The 21613-nt window shown below is 39.8% G+C and overlaps 1 protein-coding gene across 1 annotated transcript in view; it reads left to right on the top strand.

Annotated features, from left to right (window-relative positions):
* Gpc3 (glypican 3) overlaps positions 1-21613 on the top strand; it is a 474609-nt gene that overhangs the window by 79724 nt on the left and 373272 nt on the right. The gene's annotated exons all lie outside the window — the stretch shown is intronic.

Genomic DNA, 21613 nt, shown 5'->3' with positions numbered 1-21613 from the left:
AGCAAAATCTCACTAATCTGATGCATTGCAACATCAAATCTTACAACTTCAAGTTCAGGCCCTCATACAGTTGAGCAATTCTCAACTACCCTGAGTGCTAAGTCTGATAACGGTTCACACAGGGCATGCTCTGGGAGTCCTGGGACTGAGCCTGATTCCCTCGGATTTAGTGGTGCTGTCTGCAGTTCTCATGAGTCTGTTCCCAAGCAGGCCCTCCCAAGGGCGGTGTGGCTACTCAAGGTTCTGCTAAGTTCCCACTGCGCAAGCTGTGATCCCATCCCTTTCTTCCCTGTTGGCCTAGAAAGCCTATTGGAATGTAAGTGATTTAGCCCCCACAATATTTCTAAAATATAGAAGGAATCTTCAGTTCACTGTTTTTTTAAAAAGAAAATTACTTACGGATATGAATGGTTTAGTATTAGCAATGGCTGACACAAAACTTATTTACAGCTGATCTGGACACACCAATGTCTTGAGAGAATGAGTTTGAGAGCCCCTTTAAGAAATTACTAAGGAAGGCCCAAATGCCCGTTGTTGAGGGTCATCTTTCATCTGTGTCGCTTATTTGCTTTAATGGTACAAAATTTACACGTTGATACTATTAAGAATGAGGGAGATGGGCTGGAGAGATGGCTTAGTGGTTAAGTGCTTGCCTGTGAAGCCTAAGGACCCCGGTTCGAGGCTTGATTCTCCAGGACCCACGTTAGCCAGATGCACAAGGGGGCGCACACAACTGGAGTTAGTTTGCAGTGTCTGGATGCCCTGGAGTGCCCATTCTTTCTCTTTATCTACCTCTTCCTCTCTCTGTCTGTCACTCTCAAATAAATAAATAAAAGTGATTTAAATATTTTTAAAAAAGCAAGAATGAGAGAGATGAAAAACACCCTATCTTTTTGAAACCTGTAACAGAATCACTAGGCTACATCAGCTCATTGAACATTCTCCACTGCCCAAACTAACTTGGGCTGCTTTTACGCCTCCCTGGCATCTCCGTGACTGTTTCCCTTTTTTTTTCTTGTTGTTTTTTTGAGGTAGGGTCTCACTCTAGCCCAGGCTGACCTGGAATTACCTCTGTAGTCTCAGGGTGGCCTCGAACTCACAACGATCCTACCTCTGCCTCCCAAGTGCTGGGATTAAAGGCGTGCGCCACCATGCCTGGCGGTTTCACTTTTACAAAGCAGAAATCTGTCATGTATGTCATCATGTTCAATGGGAGCAGTGCAGAGGTTGAAAGTTCAGTTATATACCATTCTTACGAAGTCAGGCAAGACCCATTGAGAAAGTTTGTATGTTTGGTATGTCATGTTCCTTTTTTTTTTTTTTTTTCTGTTGGTCAGGTATGAGAGTCCTGAGTTATAGTTACCAGGTTAGTGGCATAGAATCAAAAGAGAAGTGTACTCCATTAGTCTTTGTGAGCTGTCTTTTTAAATCTGCTTGTGGTGCTGGGGGTGGAGCCCAGTGCCTGCTCTATGCTGGTCTCAAACGTGTTTTCAATAAGGAAATTAAACATATATTTTAAAAAAAAAACCAATTTGAAGACCTGAGGATTTAGTTACTGTCATGTGAAGAAGATAAAATAATTATGTATTTTCCAGGATTTTAACATCTTATCTATCTGAAAACAGTTTATTTGTCTGATATATATTACACACACACACACACACACACACACACACACACACACACACACACAATTTTTACAAAACTAGCACAGTACATAGAATATGAACTAATATTTGTAGAATGAATTTACTTTAGCAAAACAGAGATTAAAATTTGCAAAGTTACTGAGAGACGTTCCCTCAGGGCTAGGGATGTAGTTAAGTGGTGCAATGCTTGCCTAGCATGCATAATGCGCTGGGTTTGTCTTTCCAAAACACCCAAAGAGAGAGAGAAAGAGGGAGAGAGAGGAAAAAGGAAGGTTTCTTATAGTAGTTAGTATCAGCAAAAATGTTATAGGAGTAAAGTCTAATTTGAAAAGCATTACAGAAATCCTGCTTTTAAGGGCAAACTTTTTTTCCAAAATGTATGATATTTACATTAACTCACCAGGCCACTTTTTTTTTTCTTTTTGACCTCTAATAAGACAGAGTAGTCTTCATATTTACACACACTAGTGGAGTGAGGGACAGTGTGTGTGTGTGTGTGTGTGTGTGTGTGTGTAGTTAAACAGAGGATCACTTGTAAGTATCACTGCATCTAGCCATAGAGGTTCATCGTCCTGCATCTGATGCAGTTGGGGGATTCAATATTCTCTTGAACAGTTCTTGAAGTCCTTATGTGCTGTGAGAAAAGAATTTGGCCTGGAGCTGCTTAGAGTCTGACCAATAGCCAGGGTTACCTGTCATGGTCTGTGCTCCTCAGAATGAAACAATTGAGTGTAACTTTAGTTCTAGTCACTTTGGCTTGTAAATTGCTGATCAATTCAATTGAAAAATGGTTGTAGTGCTTAACTTGTACTCAAATTGTGTGTTATCTTCTGTGACCGTATGAGATCTGGTCCTTGTCTACGAGCTGCTTAAAGGCACAAATGAAAGAGTTAAGTAATGAGAGAAAGTTGCTTGAGAATAATAGATTAAGTATGTAAAACGTTCCAATTGTAAAGAAGGTATGTTTAGACTAGAAAACAATTTCCCAAGGGTTGTAACACAATTTTCATGGTTGAAAGTAGCCCTCATCTTCTATGTTCCTACCTAGTTTTACCATCCTGATAATCAGGTAGTTTGGGGACATTTTGACATTTGTTTTGATCAGCTATTTTGACACTGGAAAAAGTTCGATGAGATGAGTTTTGAATGGAAGCATTTATTGCAAAAACCTACAAAAAAACCCAATACGTTCAGCTATTTTTTTACTCACAGATATTAGACAAAACCGTTCCTCTTACCCCATCCCTCAGCTTTGCCTCATGCCTCAGCAGGAACAAAGTTGGGAACAGGATTCAAGGATGGAAAGGGTGTTTTGGTTGGGATGAACCTCCCAGAAGAGATGAGCGATGGTGTAAAGGGTCTCAGACACCATCTGGCAGACAAAACACATGTCTCCAGAAGTATGTGTTTCCCACACTTGCTCATCTTTGAAGGGCCATTAATCATCTTGGGCATAATATCTGCACATTCTCTGAGAATTCTCTTCTTTCACGAATAGTCTGGTTTTTAAATTTTCTGATCGCAAATCTTCAAGAGCCAGGACTGGAGTAGAGAAGAATATTTTGGTCACAATTTAATCCTAGTCGCTGAGCTACCTTCACTGGGAATGCTTGAGTCAGTATCTGTCAGTTCTTTCATTGATATTCCCTATAAAATACTATAATGAAATACTATGCATCTTCTATGTTTAAGATTACAGAACAATGATACACTAATTTGAAGGAATAGCATTTGTAGGACCTTTGAGGCTTATCACTTTTCAAAACCAAACAAAAGGGGGATGGGGAGATGGCTTGGTGAGTCAAGGCACTTGCTTGCAAAGCCTATCAGGCCTAAGTTCAATTTGCCAGCCACCCAGGTAATGCCAGATGGCCTCTTGTAGCATCAAGAGACACTGGGATGCTCTTATACACAAATGCAAATAAATAATTTTTTAAAACTAATAAAATAACCCGGTGTGGTGGCACATGCCTTTAATCTTAGCCCTTGGGAGGCAGAGGTAGGAGCATCGCTATGAATTCAAGGCCACCTTGAGTCTACATAGTGAATTCTAGGTCAGCATGGGCTAGAGTGAGACCCACCCTTGCAAAACCAACCAACCAAACAAACAAAAAAAAAACCCTAATAAAATAAAAATACACATATTTTTCTGATTACAGATACATGAATTTTTTTTTTACTTTCCCTAATTTACTCTTGAAGATAAGGGGTTCAGGCAAGAGGATGACTGTGTTTAAGGTCAGCCTAGACTATATAGCAAGCTGCTGTTTTAGAAAGCAAAAATGAAGCAAATATGTAGAGTATAAAGGCAGAAAGCAATGTTGTTTATAGACACCCATATTGAAGAAAGTAGAAAATGAAAGTCCCCCATCTTTTGAGGAAGCGTTGTAGGCAAAGTGTCACTGAGGTAAAATGTGTGGTCATCTGTTTTTGTCATGGAGGTCTTGTCATGGCTACGGCAGATCAACCATGCCAGAATGTCAAATATAAATAGAGGATGTCTTGATTTTAGCAAAACATTTGGGAGTCGTCCCTAACATCCTTGCACATAATATTGTGAAACTTGCCTGCATAACTAGCAATTAGGCAAATTCACAGCTGGTTGAACAACTAAATTCAATGTCAACCTAGAGGAAGATGTTCTTCATGAAGGATCACAGGAGCACATTTTTGGTGTTTTTTTTTTTTGTGATGTTTGTTTTTGATGTTTGGCTTCGTTTATACCTTTGCTCATGTAACTAATACTGAGCATCTACTATGTACAAGGCACCCTATGAAGTGCTGTGAGGCATAAAAAGGTGTCCAGTTTGTTGGTCACAAGTGATCACAAAAGCAGGCTTTTCACGTTGTAGATAACGCAAAGCCGGGTGGCGTAGTTTAATATACAGGATGACAGAAACCAGATTTCAAATGATCTCAACTTGGAGGAACTCTAGGTCAAAACCTACAAGATGAAATTTAACAGTGATAGATGTAAAGTCTTGAATTTAGGTTAAAAAAAATTGCATATGTACAGGATATGAGAGATGTGACTTGGCTGCAGTTTCTGTAGAAAGTTCCTGGGGATTTAGTTGATCACAAGTTTAATGTGAGCCAACAATGTGGTGTGGCTTATTTTTTTTTAAGCAAAAACAATTTTAGGCTGTATTAGAAGCATGTGTGCTGGTCGGACCACATCTGGAGTATTATATTCAAGTACAGTCGCCACATTTGACGAACATTGACACAGTTGAGTGGACCCAGAAAATAGTGAGTAGGATGAGTGTGGAAATCATGTCACGTGAGAGACGATTGAAAGAGCTGGGGATATTTAGCTCTTGCTTTAAATAGGGTTTGTTATGTGCTCCACAGCCTTCTGAACAATCGCCTCTCCTACCCAGTAGACATTGGGTTGGCTTAGAACATAGCTCAAGCCCTGTGATCACGTTACCTCTGCAGAACCTCATGTCACACTTGACCTAGAGGCAGTAGTGCTAGGTGAATACTGAGGTGACTTTCCAGTTGTGAGGGACCCTACACATAGCTAGAGAAAACGGATGGCTAGACTTTGTAGCGTGTATGATTATGACATCAGTGAATAAGTTGAAGTTGTACAATATTTTTATGGGTATCTTCCTGTGATGTGATTTTAGTGGCTACTAGGATTTGATACTAGACATGCATGTGTGCTTCAGCAGAACTTTTAAAGAGCCTTCTTCCAAAAGGAGCATTTGAAAAATGAGGAGAGGTTCTGGCACCAATATCAAGAAGATTGAAATGAAAATGATGAGATACCATTTTATTACTCCCAAATTATGAAGAGAATATATATAAAAAATGCTATCCATTGCCAACGAGGATTTAGTCAAATGGACACACTCGTACAGCCCTTTTGGAACAATAATTTGGCAATATGTTTTGTCAAGGGCCTGAAAAATATTCATTGTTTGATCCAATAATTTTACTCTTGGGACTTTCTCCTAAGAAAAATCATCCTGAATACAGAATAAAAAATGTCTTATGAACAGAGGTGTTTCATGATAACAAAAATTGGGAAACAATAAAAATATTTAATAATAGAGGAGTGAATGGTTATGTAAATTGCAAGTTGTCTATTTGATGGAATTTTGTAAGGCTTTGTAGTTTTCACTGGATATATTTGGTATAATAGGACTGTGTGATTATAAGCAAACATAGACACATACTTAAAAACTGGCCTTGAGCTTCTTACACTACAATATAATAGCTGCTTTTTAGTGGTGACGTCATCAATTATTTTTTACCTTTTCTAAAATTTCCTTCATGAAATTATTAAGTATTTTTTTAATTTGCTTTTATTTATTTGAGAGAGAGTGAGATAGAAAGAATGGGCGCTCCAGGGCCTCCAGCCATTGCAAGTGAACTCCAGATGCATGCTTTACTTTCTGCATCTGGCTTACAGGGGTCCTGGGGAATTGAACCTAAGTCCTTTGGCTTTGCAGGCAAGGGCCTTAACCGCTAAGCCATCTCCCCAGCCTGAAATTATTAACTTTTATTTATTTATTCACTTATTTATTTTAGGTAGTGCTGGGATTGAACCCAGGGCCTTGTGCATGTTGAACAAATACTCTACCACTGAGTTCATTTAAAATGATCAATTTTAATGTAAATCTTGTTGTATTTAGAAATATACCCATTGAATTTTGGATTTATTTCCTTCCTTCCCTTCCCTTCCTCTCTCTCCCTCTCCCCTTTCTTTCTTTACTACCCCTCTTTTTCCCTTCCCTCCCTTTATTACTTCCTTCCTTCCATCCTTCTTTTAGTTATTTCTAACTCAGGGCGTCATAGCTGAGACTGATCTTGAACTCAATCTATAGCTCAGGCTGGTCTTGAACTGATGGTTTCCTGTGCCTCAGCCTTTTGAGTGCTGGGCGTATAGGCATGTGCACTGTGCTTGGTATGAGCCCTGGCTTTCTAATTCAGGTCTTTGACATGCCTTTTGTATTTCAGTGATACCAAAGACATTATGAAAATGTGAGCGGGAGCCAAATACCTTTAGAAAAAAATTGATTTTAATTCTAAATTTAATTTAAATTACTTTTAATTCACTTCAACTCAAAACATCTATGTAAATAGGTATCATGAACATTTGAATTTGTAACTTTATTTTCAAAGTTTTCATATACATATATATTATGTTGAGCACCATGAACATTTTTAGGTCAATTGTTTAGTAAAGAGCTCAGAAACAAACTTATACTATTGAAAAGAACAGTGATATGTATCCCTGAATCTGGTGACTTGGACTGTCTTTTGTAGATGGAAATGACATAGTGCCATGTAGTTAACAGGCACTTAATAAAAGTTGGAACAGCCAGCTCTTTGAGGCTAGGAGGAAAAAAGGAAAGATTGATAGTAAATGGGTAAGACAGTTCCTTGATATGCACTAGAAAAATCTGGAATCAGGCATCACCTTATTAAATCAAATCTGCTTAAATGGATATTTATATATTGCTCAGCTGTATCAATGTTCTAGCTGTCAGACCTCCATATAAATGGAAAAATGCATCCATTACAAGTAATTTGCACTCACCTATCACTCTGGACACTAACTGCAGTTCAATTTCCAACTTTTATCAAAATTACCAGCAGTTTTCCCAATAGCCATTGTTTAGTTTAATACGTGGTTGGCCTCTCACAAAGCAGAAGGCATTCCATAGGCGTGCTTGATGGATTTATTGTGTTTTTAAGTCAATTTCAGATTGCACGTTAATGAAGTCTATTTCTCATCATCTTCTAATGATGGCTGAGATGTATCTTAGTCCTTAAGTTGCTTGAATCAGTTTTTTTTTATCCACTTTAGGAAACCCAACAATACTGCAGACCTCAGAAAACTAAATCAAGGGCCTTTATCAAAAATTATTTTATTTATTTATTAGATGGGGGGGGGAGAGAGCGAGCACATCAGGGCCTCTAGCCACTGCAACTGAACTCCAGATGCATGTGCCACCTTGTATATCTGGCTTATGTGGGCACTGGGGAACCAAACCTATGTCCTTAGGCTTCACAGGCAAGCACCTCAACTGCTAAGTCATCTCTCTAGCCCCAATGGGCCTTGTTTTTTGAGGCAGAGTCTCACTCTGTTGCAAGATAGTTTTGGACTCAGGGTGATTCTCCTGCCTCAGTGTTCTGAGTGCTGGGTTTAAAGATGTGAACCCCACACCCTGCTAATTCTGTCAGTGACATTGGAGATATTGACACAGTAGTAGTGGTAAAAGTCATAACAAATCTGGTTTGATTCTGATTGTTTCTAGGTTTGAAGAATGAGCATGTTTTTAAAAATATATCTTATTTGAGAGAGAGAGAGAGAGAGAGAGAGAGAGAGAGAGAGAGAGAGAATAGGCACACCAGGGCCTCAGGTAGTGAAATCAAACTCCAGACTCTTGTGCCACCTAGTGGGCATGTGCAACTTTGCGCTTGCCTCACCTTTGTGCATCTGGCTTATGTGGGATGTGGAGAGTAGAACATGGATCCTTAGGCTTCACAGGCAAACGCCTTAACCACTAAGCCATCTCTCCCTCTTTTTTAATAAAGATTCACAAATAGTGGCCCTAGCCTTTGTTGATGTGTTTCTCCTTAGCATATGGATCTGTAAAATTGTGTCCTCTGTTTCCACATATGCTACATGTTAAGGACACTGTAGACAGTATCATTCAGGTAAATGACTTCATTATAACTATTTCTGTTCCTTACCTATTTTGCCTCTATTCTTGCTCCCCCTCTTTACTTCACATATTTTCCTATATCTGTTCTTGTATTATGTTGCTGGTATCATGCTGGGAAACAAAATTTTCCTAAATGAAAAATTTCATACAGGTTTGGAATATCACACCCATTCAGCAAAAGCATGGGAAGTAGTTGAGAATAGAGTGCATTCACATTTTCTTTTAAAATGTCCTGGGCTGGTTAGGGAGTACCTCACTTTGCAAATTCAGTTCCTCAAGACACTCTCCACATGATAACTTGAAGGTGTGATTTGCTGGGGATGAGTACTCTTAAACAGGGCATCTGGACCACTTGAAAGAAAGCTCTATACTTCAAAGCTTCTTTCACCTCAACTGCAGTTAACTTTACAATCTGACAAGTGTTAATAGCTTGATCACTTGCTGGCTTCCTTGGAAACTGTAGGTTCCTTCAGTGGGAAATAGCCAATGGGTCCTTGATCACCATATAGATAGAGCTAGCATAACTCAGAAAGAATTCTACTGGAATGATTTATGGCCAAGACAGCACAATTTTTATGCATGCTTTTCTCCACTATGATGTCCAAAATATGTTGGCAGCTATCAGTGGATATGCTCTTTCTGCTATTCTAACTTCCCTCTGCACTAAGGCTCTTGGTTACATGGTTTTTCAAACTCTGATTTAAAAATTTTTAAGAATAAGTATCTGGCGGTAGCCATGTAAACTGCTGGTACTTGATAAGTATACAGGGAAATCTTTTGGAAGGACAGATGGGGTACCCCATGGAGTGAAGATGCTGTAGCACATTTCCTTCTTTACTGTGTTCACAAGACCATGTACAAATGGTCCAAAAGCAAACGAAAAGTTCCCCTGAGGCAGTTCGCACTTAGATGCCAACTTTTGTGTGTGGAGGGGAGGAAACAATGTTTCTCTAATTATTTTTTGTTTTTTACAGATCTGGGCTCTGATGTTGTTTGTATGTTTCTCTTTTTTTATTGCTGTTCAGTGCTGCTTTGTGAAGGGCTTAGGTTTCTCTTTGAAGTGTCTGCGTCCTATCTCTCCATAATCCAGTTTCTTAAAGTATCCAGAGATAAAGTGGCTTCGCGCCAGGGTAATTTGCCTAACTCTCTTCTGTCTACTCATCAATGGGGTGATCTCTAGAAGCAGACATTCTAGAGTGTCTTATGGGTAGGGATGTATTACCTCCTTAGTTGCTTTGCTAGTCTTGGAAATTTATTCTCTCTCTCTCCTCCCCATCTTCACCACCACGTCCTGGTTTCTCTGTCATACTGGTCTCTTTGCAGCTTCTGACCTCTGAGAGCGTTCCTGCTTACGTGACAATAGTTTTCGCTCTCTTTTTATTCTCTAGTCCTTTTGTGTTTTCCTGTTTGCGTACCAATCAGTGTGCAGCACTCTGAAGGAGGAGACCACATTTCACAGGGTGTTTCCTTTATTAACAAGTTGTATATGCTACACTAACAACCTGGTCGTCACAGTTTGTGACCAGAGGAAGAAATGACATAAGAAATAGAAGGCTGCAGGAGTTAAAAAAAAAAAAAAAAGGCTGGAGAGATGGCTTAGCGGTTAAGCGCTTGCCTGTGAAGCCTAAGGACCCCGGTTCAAGGCTCGGTTCCCCAGGTCCCACGTTAGCCAGATGCACAAGGGGGCGCACGCATCTGGAGTTCGTTTGCAGAGGCTGGAAGCCCTGGCGCGCCCATTCTCTCTCTCTCTCTATCTGTCTTTCTCTCTGTGTCTGTCGCTCTCAAATAAATAAATTTTAAAAAAAATAAAAAAAAAGAACTGGTGGGTGAGAGAAGGGATTGTTATAATAAGCCCTTCTTATATAGTAATTAAAATCCTGTCAGATGGATCACAAGCCACAAATGGGATATTGATGTGAATATTAATGACCATTGAATTTCAGCTGTCTGTATCCTCTGTCTGCTGGATTGCATGGAGTCTGTACTTCAGACTGTGTTCTCCAGATCTTGGGAACTACCTGGGTGGGAATTTTGTCATCCATTGGGAACAGGCAACCATGTGGCCTAGATTGTTGATCTTTGTTGCTATTAAGGCCAGTTTTTATTTTTTTTTTCTGGTCCTGGGAATGGAACCCAGGGCTTTGTATAGGCTCAGCACAAACTCTGTCATAGAACTCCATCCTCAGCCCAGAAAAAAAAAAAAAAGTTTTTTTGTCATAGTGTGTACCATGCAGCTATTCCCCTATGTTTTCACATTTGTTTTCTAGTTGTTTTGCTGTTATAAATAATGCTGCAACCAACCTCCTTATAAATAAAGCTTTCTGCAGCTTGTTTCTTGAATAGAGACTTGTATCTCCTTTGTAGCAAGCCATTGGCAGAGACAGAAAGGGCAAAGCTGTGAGGAGCCAAGTGGGAGGTAACTTGCATACCATTCACATCTCTTGTCTTTCTTGCCTGCCTTTCTGGTATTCAGTCTTCCTTTCTTTCTCTCACTGCCCTACATCTGGTCTTGGACTCTGATTGACCCTTGCCTGATCCCTGGGCAGAAATGACTGAGGAGAAAAGAAAAGACACACAAGACTATGTCTAGAGGGCTGGGGAATATCCTACAATACTACAGCAGGTGCTTGCAAAGGGCGCTTGCATTTTCTTTCCCAGCTTCTATGTCCAGCCTCTAAACTTGCATGTCAAGATGAAGATTATTTTCTTTTTAAAAAAAAAATATTTTGGGGGCTGGAGAGCTAGCTTAGTGGTTAAGTGCTTGCCTGTGAATCCTAAGGACCCCAGTTCAAGGCTTGATTCCCCAGGACCCACATAAGCCAGATGCACAAGGTGGCCTATGCATCTGGAGTTTGTTCGCGGAGGCTGGAGGCCCTGATGCACCCATTCTCTCTCTCCCTCTCTCTCTCTCTCTCTGCCTCTTTCTCTCTCTGTCTGTTGCTCCCAAATAAACAAATCAAAATAAACAAAAATAGATATTTTAATATTTATTTTTATTTATTTATTTAACAGATAAAAGGGGGGGAGAAAGAGAAGGAGAGAGAATGGGTGTGCCAGGGACTCTAGCCACCGCAAATGACCTCTAGATGCGTGCGCCCCCTTATGTACATCTGGCTAACATGGGTGTTGGGGAATCGAACCTGGGTCCTTTGGCTTTGCAGGCAAACGTCTTAACTGCTAAGCCATCCCTCCAGCCCAAGATGGAGATTATTTTTCTCCTCAGGACTAAAGTCATACATGTGCTTTATGGGAAAAATATAGAAAAATACAAAGGGAAAATATCAATGAAGTGGTCTTTTTGTTGGTTTGTTTTTGTTTTTGTTTTTCAAGGTAGGGTCTCACTCTATCTCAGGCTGACCTGGAATTTACTATGGAGTCTCAGGGTGGCCTCAAACTCATGGTGATCCTCCTGCTTCTGTCTCCTGAGTGCTGGGGTTAAAGGCGTGCGCCACCATGCCTGGCTCAATGAAGTGTTTTAAAAGGTTTCTGCTTAAATAAAACTAAATTCCCTATCACTGTAATTTCTTTTACCTAACCAAGTAAAAATAATAAAACTTTAAATAGTTGGTTAATACAAAGTACTTTCAAGTAAACTCTTACATTTAGACAGTATCTTCACCCTTGATTTTTAGCAATAGAAAGAACCTTATATCATCTAGTCCTACCTCTGATAAAACGCAGTAGTACGTTTTGACAGTGTTCTGTGCGGGAATTCTAATATACCCAAGATTCAGAAAATTTATGTCGCTAATGTCAGTCACATGGCCATCTCTAGATTCATAAAGAAGATATTCTGTGAGTTATACTTCTAATAATGAAAGAAATTTTTGACATTTTGAGATATATGGAAAACGTATGCCCCACATTTCTTTTGTCAAACAGTTGCCTGTTGTATTCTGTTTTTAGGTATACAGTTTTAACCTCCAAATAAATAGAGGAACATTGAGATAGGATTATAGGTATATGTATGTGAGGTGAAATAAGCAAATGCTTTGGTGAAATAAAATGGGGCCTTTGGGCTGGAGAGATGGCTTAGCGGTTAAGCGCTTGCCTGTGAAGCCTAAGGACCCCGGTTCGAGGCTCGGTTCCCCAGGTCCCACGTTAGCCAGATGCACAAGGGGGCGCACGCGTCTGGAGTTCGTTTGCAGTGGCTGGAAGCCCTGGCGCGCCCATTCTCTCTCTCTCCCTCTATCTGTCTTTCTCTGTGTCTGTCACTCTCAAATAAATAAATAAATAAATATTTTTTAAAAAATGGGGCCTTTGAAAATGTTTTCTTGCTAAAGAAGAAGTTTAATATCACATACATATTGGGCAAAATTTCACTTAGGAAAATATTTGCTAATAATTTTTGTTTATATTGTTGTAGAAAATACAGTTATTTGACTTACAGCTCATTTTGGTCAAATGTTAGCATCTCATGGTATTTACTACTTCTGTCACAGTATTGGCTCTTTAGTGCATTTGATAGCTACTAAATTAATCAAAAATACAATCATTATTTTTTATTTGCTTCAGAAGCAGGAATCAATTTGATTCAAACAGAAATTCCCGTAGAATCTATGTTATTGACTTTATGAACAATTTAAGGATGCACTTTTCCAAGGAAAGTCAGGCCATACAATTTACAATTTACTTTTCATTACTTTTTTTTTTAAATTATTTATTTATTTATTTATTTGAGAGCGACAGACACAGTGAGAAAGACAGAAAGAGGGAGAGAGAAAATGGGCGCGCCAGGGCTTCCAGCCTCTGCAAACGAACTCCAGATGCGTGCACCCCCTTGTGCATCTGGCTAACATGGGACCTGGGGAACCGAGCCTCAAACTGGGGTTCTTAGGCTTCACAGGCAAGCGCTTAACCGCTAAGCCATCTCTCCAGCCCCTTTTCATTACTTTTTTTGTTTTAAAGACAGGATCTCATTTAGTCCAGCTTGGTGTCTAACTTGCTATGTAGCAAAAGATACCTTGAGCTCCCGATTCTCCTGCCTTTATCTCTTGAGTGCTAGGATTATGGAAATAGCCCACCACTCATGGTTTACGTGGTGCTAGGGATCAAACCCAGGAGTTTGTACATGCTAGGCAAGCACTCTAACAACTAAGCTCCATCCTCAGACATTTTTTTTATTAGTTATGGACATACTAAGTATGCAAACAGCACACGTTGGTACCATCCTTACCCTCATCCTTCCCCTCCATCCAAAGGGACCCTCCTCATTGGGGATGCCAATCATCCCCATGGGGATTGTGGGTTGTGCATTGTGGGGGGGTAGCTGTCAGTTATGGGGACGAGGCAATGTCTCTGTGTGTAATGTCCCAACTTGTGGTTTTAACAATCTTTCTACCCCCTCTACCGTGAATTTCCCTGAGCCATGTTGGGTTCATTTTAGGCTCAGACGTTAATTAAAAAAAAAAAAAAGAATACTAATTTGTGCCAACATGCCCTCTGGAAGGCGGGTGGTGGGCATTTTGCTCTTAGTAGCTTGCAGTTTGTCACTCTGGCCAACTTGGGCCTTGTGTGGAAGCCAGTTTTGCTCAGTAAAGTAATTGTCACCATGCTCTAGTCATGCCCTAACAGAGCAGAGAGATCATTTTGAGAGAGTAGTTCAGCAAAGTAATGAAGAGAACTCAGAGGAACTTAAAAATGGTCCTAGGCAAGAGCTCATATCTTCGGATCACTTACTCCTCTCTTCTCTGTCAATGTGTTGCAAAAGCACTTGAGAATGAAATTGATTTTCAGTTGACTAGGAAGATGTAATTCAGAAAAATGTTTTAAAAGGCTGAAGTATAGTATTTTTGTTTTGTAAATATCTATGCTTTCCATATGTAGCAAGGGATGTATCTGGTATTTCCTTAGGCACCAAGGCTATTCTGTCTGGATGGTGTCGGAATGTTAAGAAAAGGTGTCAAAATTGCCACTGTATTCTTGTTATCTCCACTTGATTGTGCTTTTTTATTTGAAAATACACATCTATTTTCCCATCGACTTTTTGTATCTGGCCTTCGATATGCCAAGCAATCAATAAATATTTGATTGATTGTTATCTTCTAAATGCAAATCCAATATTTAATGCTCCAATATTGAAGTTTCCCTGTGCCAAGAAAACAAGAACCATGCAGCCTCTGCTAGGAGAATACATGCTTTATTTCTCGAAACTAGTGTCTACAATTCAATTGGCATGCATGTTTTCTGCTTCTGTGCTTTAGTTTATGTGGAATTTAATAAACATTAGACCATCAGTCACCTAGAGAATCAGGATCTTCCAATAGCAGGAGTGCAGCTTGGAATCCCATGATATACTTTAGACGGTTTGAGGAACATTTCTTGATGTAGACTTCTGGATTAGATGGTAGTGGAGGGTGTTCATTGGCCTTGGATAGTCTAGAAAATTCGGTTCACTGAAGACTGATGATGACAACTTGAAAAAGACATACTTTAAGAGCCAGAAAGAAATGGGTGCTGGAATTATTTGATAGAAGCTGTGAATGCTAGGGTCCTGGGGTGCTGGAACAAAATGCTAAAAAGGAGACATCTATAGAGGGATCATTAATAAATAATAGAAAAAGGAGCAGGGTAGATATGGTCTTAAAGATGAGGGTCTCTATTCATTCCAGTGTGCCAAGATTGGTCAGGAATATCACTGAGGTCAGTAGATAACCAGCTCTGTGTCCCATACCATATGAGACTAATGCTCATTATAATGAACCAGGGTCATTAAGTAGTTTAGGCTCTAATACAGTATTCCATTGCCAGAGACAAACAAATGAAGAAATACTCATACAGCACTGCACAAGCCCTTAATCTGCAAATATTTAACAAGGTCAGACATTGGGTGGGATACAAAAAATGTCTGTGCCTTTGAGCAGTTTCCTGAGCTCTGAAGACTAGACACGTACAAATGAAGGGTTGAGAGCTGGAGAGATGGCTTAGCGGTTAAGCGCTTGCCTGTGAAGCCTAAGGCCCCCGGTTCAAGGCTCGATTCCCCAGGACCCACGTTTGCTAGATGCACAAGGGGGCACACACGTCAGGAGTTCGTTTGCAGAGGCTGGAGGCCCTGGCGTGCCCATTCTCTCTCTATCTATCTGCCTCTTTCTCTCTGTCACTTTCAAATAAATAAGTACAAATAAACAAAAAAATATTTTTTAAAAAACAAAAACAAATGAAGGGTTGAGTGTGTACAAGCCAGTTGCTTGTAGACTGTTGTGGACTTCAGGGTATAATGGGCCTCCTTGAGCTTTATGTAGACTGGAAAAGTTTCCCAGTTCTTGAGTGCTGGTTTGCACAGGACATAGGTAAGCCCTGCATGATGCCAGATCTGCAGAAATGTCCTTTGCCCCCTGGGAATCTGCAGTGTCTGACCTGCCCTCATAAACTCCTCTCTCAAACTGGCTTGTGCACTTAGCAGTAATAGATTGAACAATCAACTCCTTAAAGCACACCTGGATGATAATTAGCCCAATCACATTGTGTTTCAGCCATTACCCTTGGGTTTCCCAAGGATAAGCTTAATTCATCTCCTACATTACAGTGAGTGCCTTCATGATCACAAGTCAACTGAATAGAATATTCCTGTCTCTACCATATCAATTTAATGCTGTAGTAATTTTATTGCAAACAAAAGGGTGTTGGGTAACAATTTGCCACCCAAATATCTGTACTGAAATTGTGATCGTATATTGTCAAAAGAGCTCCGAGGGCAAAAAGCTCTTATTTTTGCTAAAGAGCACTTCAGGTGAAGGAAGAAAAAGAGGAAATGAGCTGAAACTTGGATTCAAGGATTTTAGAGGTGATCGAATTTTACTTATTTGGAGATGACTTATTCTAATCTGATAATTTATAAACGGATTGATGAGGGATACAGCCCCTTGCCTCCAAGGTTTTACAGAGCTCATTTTGTGCTTTAACCACGTTTCCCTTGCCTCGGACTTGATGCTGGATTTGATAGGATAAATTAGCAGTGCAGATGCTGTACTACCACAGAGGGAGGTGAGGGGCACCTTTATGATATCAGATTACTGCCAGATGCCTGGGATGTTGAAATCCACTCACTGGTTGCTGTTGGGGGGGGCGCTGGGAGCAGAATACAAATCTAACCACTTCTAGGAATGGTGCCAGGTGTCTGTGCTAAGGGAACCCAACTCCAGAAGGCTATAAAATAGCCCCCAAGTACTAGGTTCTGATTTCCCACTGAGCTGACCAATAAATCCTACAACCAGTTAATTAAAAATGCTTGGAGGGAATATTCATCCTCCATTACCCACCTGTACGTGTGGATACTCATCGGTTACAAATGGGAGGCTACCACTTAGCGTTTCAAGGTCCAGATTAGGAAATGCTCTTCTTCCCTTTCACAGCAAACCGGACGTATAAGTGACCCATGTGGTCGCCTGATACCCCTCCTTGGATGTCAAGTTTTATTTGAGGCTAAAGCGATTTGAGGCTTTCAAAGAAGCACCCAGTTAATTTATCTGCCTACGGGCTTTCTAACACCATCCAGAAGAGCAGAAGAGCCTGTTTAAAGAAGCCCACTCGTGGGCTGGAGAGATGGCTTAGCGGTTCAGCGCTTGCATATGAAGCCTGAGGACTCCTGTTCGAGGCTCGATTCCCCAGGACCCATGTTAGCCAGATGCATAAGGGGGCGCTCGCGTCTGGAGTTCCTTTGCAGTGGCTGGAGGCCCTGGCACGCCCATTTTTTCTCTCTCTCTATCTGCCTCTTTCTCTCTCTGTCTGTCGCTTTCAAATAAATAAAAATAAAAACAAAAAAATTAAAACGAAAGAAAATCAGAGTAGAGTCTTAGACTTGGAGGTAAAGATGGGTCTGGTGGGGTGAGCTCTATAGGCTTATTTGGAAAACAGGTGAACTAGCACCTGTCATGTGGAGCTGTTGTGAGGAATAAATGAGGTTGTGTGTGTGTGGAAATGCTTAGCATTTAGTGGATGTTCAGTAAATGTTATTTAAGTCTTATTTAATTTACATATTTAGTGATCTCTGTTGCTTTGGGTAGATACATCAAGTGTTCATTTGTAGAGAGCTTAAAGGAAGGAAAAGTGAAAGTGTTGGTGAGATGAAACTCACTGAATACATCTTGGATTGCTAGAAACATCTTTCCTAAGATAACCACTTGGCTATTTGTTTTGTTTTGCTTTGTTTGAGGGATACCTCACTCTGTCACCCAGACTGGCCTGAAATTTGCGGTGATCCTCCTACCTCCGCCTCTCAAGTGCTGAGGTCACAGTTGTTCATCTCCATGCTTGGCCTTTTGTAAAAAAAATAACTCAGTGGCACATGGATAAAAGTAAATAAAAGACTAGGGATATAGTTTAGTGGTAGAAAAATTGTCTAGGATGCAAATGGCTCTGGGTTCAATGGAAAAGAGGAGGAAGACGAGAGAGAGAGAGAGAGAGAGAGAGAGAAAGAGAGAGACTGACATAAAGTATGCTTTTTTATTGCTGCCACCAGAAATCCATGGGTAGCTGAATTTTGAGTCTTTATTAATTGGGACTGGAAGTTTTTAAAAAAATATTTTATTTATTTATTGGAGAGAGAAAGAGGCAGATAGAGAGAATGGGTGTGCCAGGGCTTCCAGCCACTGCAACCAAACTCCAGATGTATGCAGCACCTTGTGCATCTGGCTTACAGGGTCCTGGGGAATCAAACCTGGGTTCTTATGCTTTGCAGGCAAGCACCTTAACCGCTCAACCATGTCTCCAGCCCAGACTGGAAATTTTTATTTAGCGTGAAAATTATGGGAGAGAGAGAGAAATCTGATTCTAAGAGTGGAGAGGTTTAGCAAGACCAAAAACTTTTCTCCTTCCGAGCAACTTTCTTTAGTTAATCAGGAAGACTGATTGATGGGGATATGCATACAAATTGCTTTTGTTCATGCCTTTGAGCCCCATGAATGTGTATTCCATGTAAAGGCATTTCTAGAGCTGAAGCTCTTATGTGATTTGCTATGCATTAGCAGAATATGAATTATTAATTCTGCTTATACTTGATAATGAAGACCACAAACTGAGACCCTATTATTTGAGATCCTAATGCATCCTTTTTTTGCCATCAAAATAGGTTTGTAAATTGTCGTTAAAGCCCAGCTACCATGCCTGTAAATAATACTTCTCTCTGCTGCTACTTGTGATTGTTCTAATTTAAATAGTGGAGGTATCAAAAACCATCTTAGATGAGTAAAGGTGAAGGAATTGAGTCCTTTTAGCTTAGAAGCGTCAAAATTCAGGGAATCTTGCTGACCATTATAAAAAAACATGAAAGACTTTCAAGTCAAGATAAATGTTAAGGGTGTGTATGAGAGAGAGAGAGAGAGAGAGAGAGAGCTAGAGATTGACACCCAAGTTCAATTCCCAGTACCTTCGTAAACCAAACGCACAAGGTGGTGCATATCTCTGGAGTTCATTTGCAGTGGCTAGAGGCCCTGGTGTGCCATTTTCTCTATCTGCCTCCCCATAAATAAATAAATAAATAAATAAATAAAATAAGAAATATAGTATGTCTTATACATATTATATAGATTCAGCATTAGAGAAACATATACTCAATTTGCTTTCCAAATATCAGCATGATGCTGACACTTATAAAGTATATCTCAGTCAAAATAAATTCAATATATGAGACTAAATTTATGGATTTATTTTTTTTAATTTTATTTTCTCTGTTTTCCTTTTTTTTAATATTTTTTTTTAATTTTTAATTTATTTATTTGAGAGTGACAGACACAGAGAGAAAGACAGATAGAGGAAGAGAGAGAGAATGGGCATGCCAGGGCTTCCAGCCTCTGCAAACGAACTCCGGACGTGTGCGCCCCCTTGTGCATCTGGCTAATGTGGGTCCTGGGGAACCGAGCCTTGACCCGGGGTTCTTAGGCTTCACAGGCAAGCGTTTAACCGCTAAGCCATCTCTCCAGCCCTCTGTTTTCCTTTTTTGAGGCAGTCTCATTGTAGACCAGGCTGACCTTGTCCTTTCTCTGTAGTTCAGACTAGTCTTCAACTCATGGTAATCCTCCTACCTCAGCTTCCCCAGTGCCGTAATTGCAGCATGTACCACCATGCTAAGCCCAACATTTTTCTTTAAATAACCCATAAAGTAACCCTAATATTGACAAATTAGTTTATCCAAATGACAGCGGTTAGGATTTGCTTAATATTCAACATTTGTAATGCTTTTTTAAATGAAATTAGCATTAACCATATAGAACACCCAGTTCTAAATGTTTGAACTTGGTTTGGCTTCAAAGCATTCTTTTGATAAACACACACCCATACATTTTTGGGAAAATATGAAAATATTCAGATATACTTGTTTCTTTCAATTCCACAGAAAGGTGGCATAAAGTAACATTTTTCCTATGTCTAGCATTTCATTTAGCAAAAGCTGTAATTTCTCTGATTTTGCTAATGGCAATAAATATGAAGGCTACAAATAATATTGTATGGTATAATGAAAATCTGCTAAAACAGTAGATTTTAGTTAGTATTATTAACAAAAAACTAAATGTGCCAGGTAATGAATATAATAATTTTCTTGATGATAGTAATCATGTATCTCTCTTTTTTTTTCTCTCTCTCTCTCTGCTTGCTAATAAATAAATAAAGATATTAAAAAAAAAGAAAAGAAAAAGAGGGCTGGAGAGTTGTCTTAGTGGTTAAGGCATTTGCCTGCTAAGCTAAAGGACCCAGGTTTGGTTTTCCAGGACCCACATAAGCCAGCTGGACAAGTTGGCACATACATCTGGAGTTTGTTTTACTGGTAAGAGGCCCTGGCATGCCCATTCTCTCTCTCTCCCTCACTCTTTCAAATAAATAAAGAAAACCAAAAAAGGAAAAGAAACCAAAAATCATGTGGTATATCTTAAATGCATGCAACAAATTAAAAATAAAAATATTCTCATATAGAAGTGAGAAATGTGGTTTCAATGTTGAGTGAGTAAACATTTTCAGAGTTACATGCATGTAAGGTAGCATAAAACTGACTACAAAAATCTGGAAATAATTTTACACAAGCTTATACAAAAAAGTAGATGAGAGAACAATTTAAAACATCTCTTGTTTTCTTAAGAGGCAAGAGGATGCATATTGTGACTATTAAACATATACCTTATAAGAGACCCTTGAGCAAATTCCAGAGGTAAGTATTTGCAGTTTCAAGGGTCAGAGGTCTGTGAACTTGCATTGTAAAATGGAAAGGTCAAGACCTTTCATAGGCCTATTATATTCTCAAAACATCCTGAAGAAAGGATCCAGCTATGCCACTCTTGGGTATATAAGTAAAGGAATCCAAGTTAGCATATCACAGATTCTTGTTCATCTGTTGAAGGATATCTCTGCTGACTGCTTCACTAGGTTACTGTTAATAGTGCAACAGATTAATGGATGAAGAAAATGTGGTAAACATATACCATAGAGTCTCGTTTAATCATGAAAGCAATTATGATGTTTGCAGGACAATGAGTGGAATTAGAGAGCCCCAGTGTTAAGTGAAATAAGTCGAATTCAGAAAACAAACCACTTTGAATGAGACCTTTATAAAAAAAGAGTGAAGATGTTGACGGGATACATAGAATAAACCTAAAGGGAAAATGCAATCTCTCTCCCCAAATAACGCACATCATTCCCTCCCAAACAAGTGGCACATTGCCTTTAGAAGCCATTGAGAAGGGGTACAACTTTATCAGAAGCTTCAGAATGTTCTTATGTCTGTGTGCAAGGGTTCTGAGAAATATTTGAGTTCTTACTGCAAAAAGAAGGGAACGATGCAAAAAGGTTGCTGGTTCCTTCTGGCTGGTCTCTTCCAAGTATGCCTTTTACTTTACCTAGCCTTTGCTGGCAGTGACTTTCCTGCTTCATTGCATGTGTGGGCACTACCTCTTAGCCTTCCTTTAATCCTCTCCGAGACACGTAACATTCCTAGTGAGGACATCCGAAGCATTTTGCCCCAGGGATTTCGTGGAGACAGTTCCTGAAGTTGGTTTGTTAGCCTACATATTTCTCCCTCCTTCCAGCTTGACCTTCCTTCCCTTTTGGTGTGTGTGTGTTTGGAGTGGCTGGAGGGTGTCACCACAGAAGTACTTTTTTTTTTTGTGAGCCACCCTGATCACTATTTAGAAAAAAAAAAAAAAGCGTCCAAGCATCCTGTTTGGACAGGTTGTAAGCTGTGACATTAGACCTTCCTGGTATGCAGAAAGGCTTTCATCACTCTCCCACGCCATTCGCAAGGTTAAAGGTCTCAGGAAGGTATTTGACTTGTGGCTCTGACTTGTCCTGACTGCTGAG

This window comes from Jaculus jaculus, chromosome X, assembly GCF_020740685.1.
Source record: "Jaculus jaculus isolate mJacJac1 chromosome X, mJacJac1.mat.Y.cur, whole genome shotgun sequence".
NCBI lineage: Eukaryota > Metazoa > Chordata > Mammalia > Rodentia > Dipodidae > Jaculus > Jaculus jaculus.
This window is presented reverse-complemented; position numbering and strand designations above follow the sequence as displayed.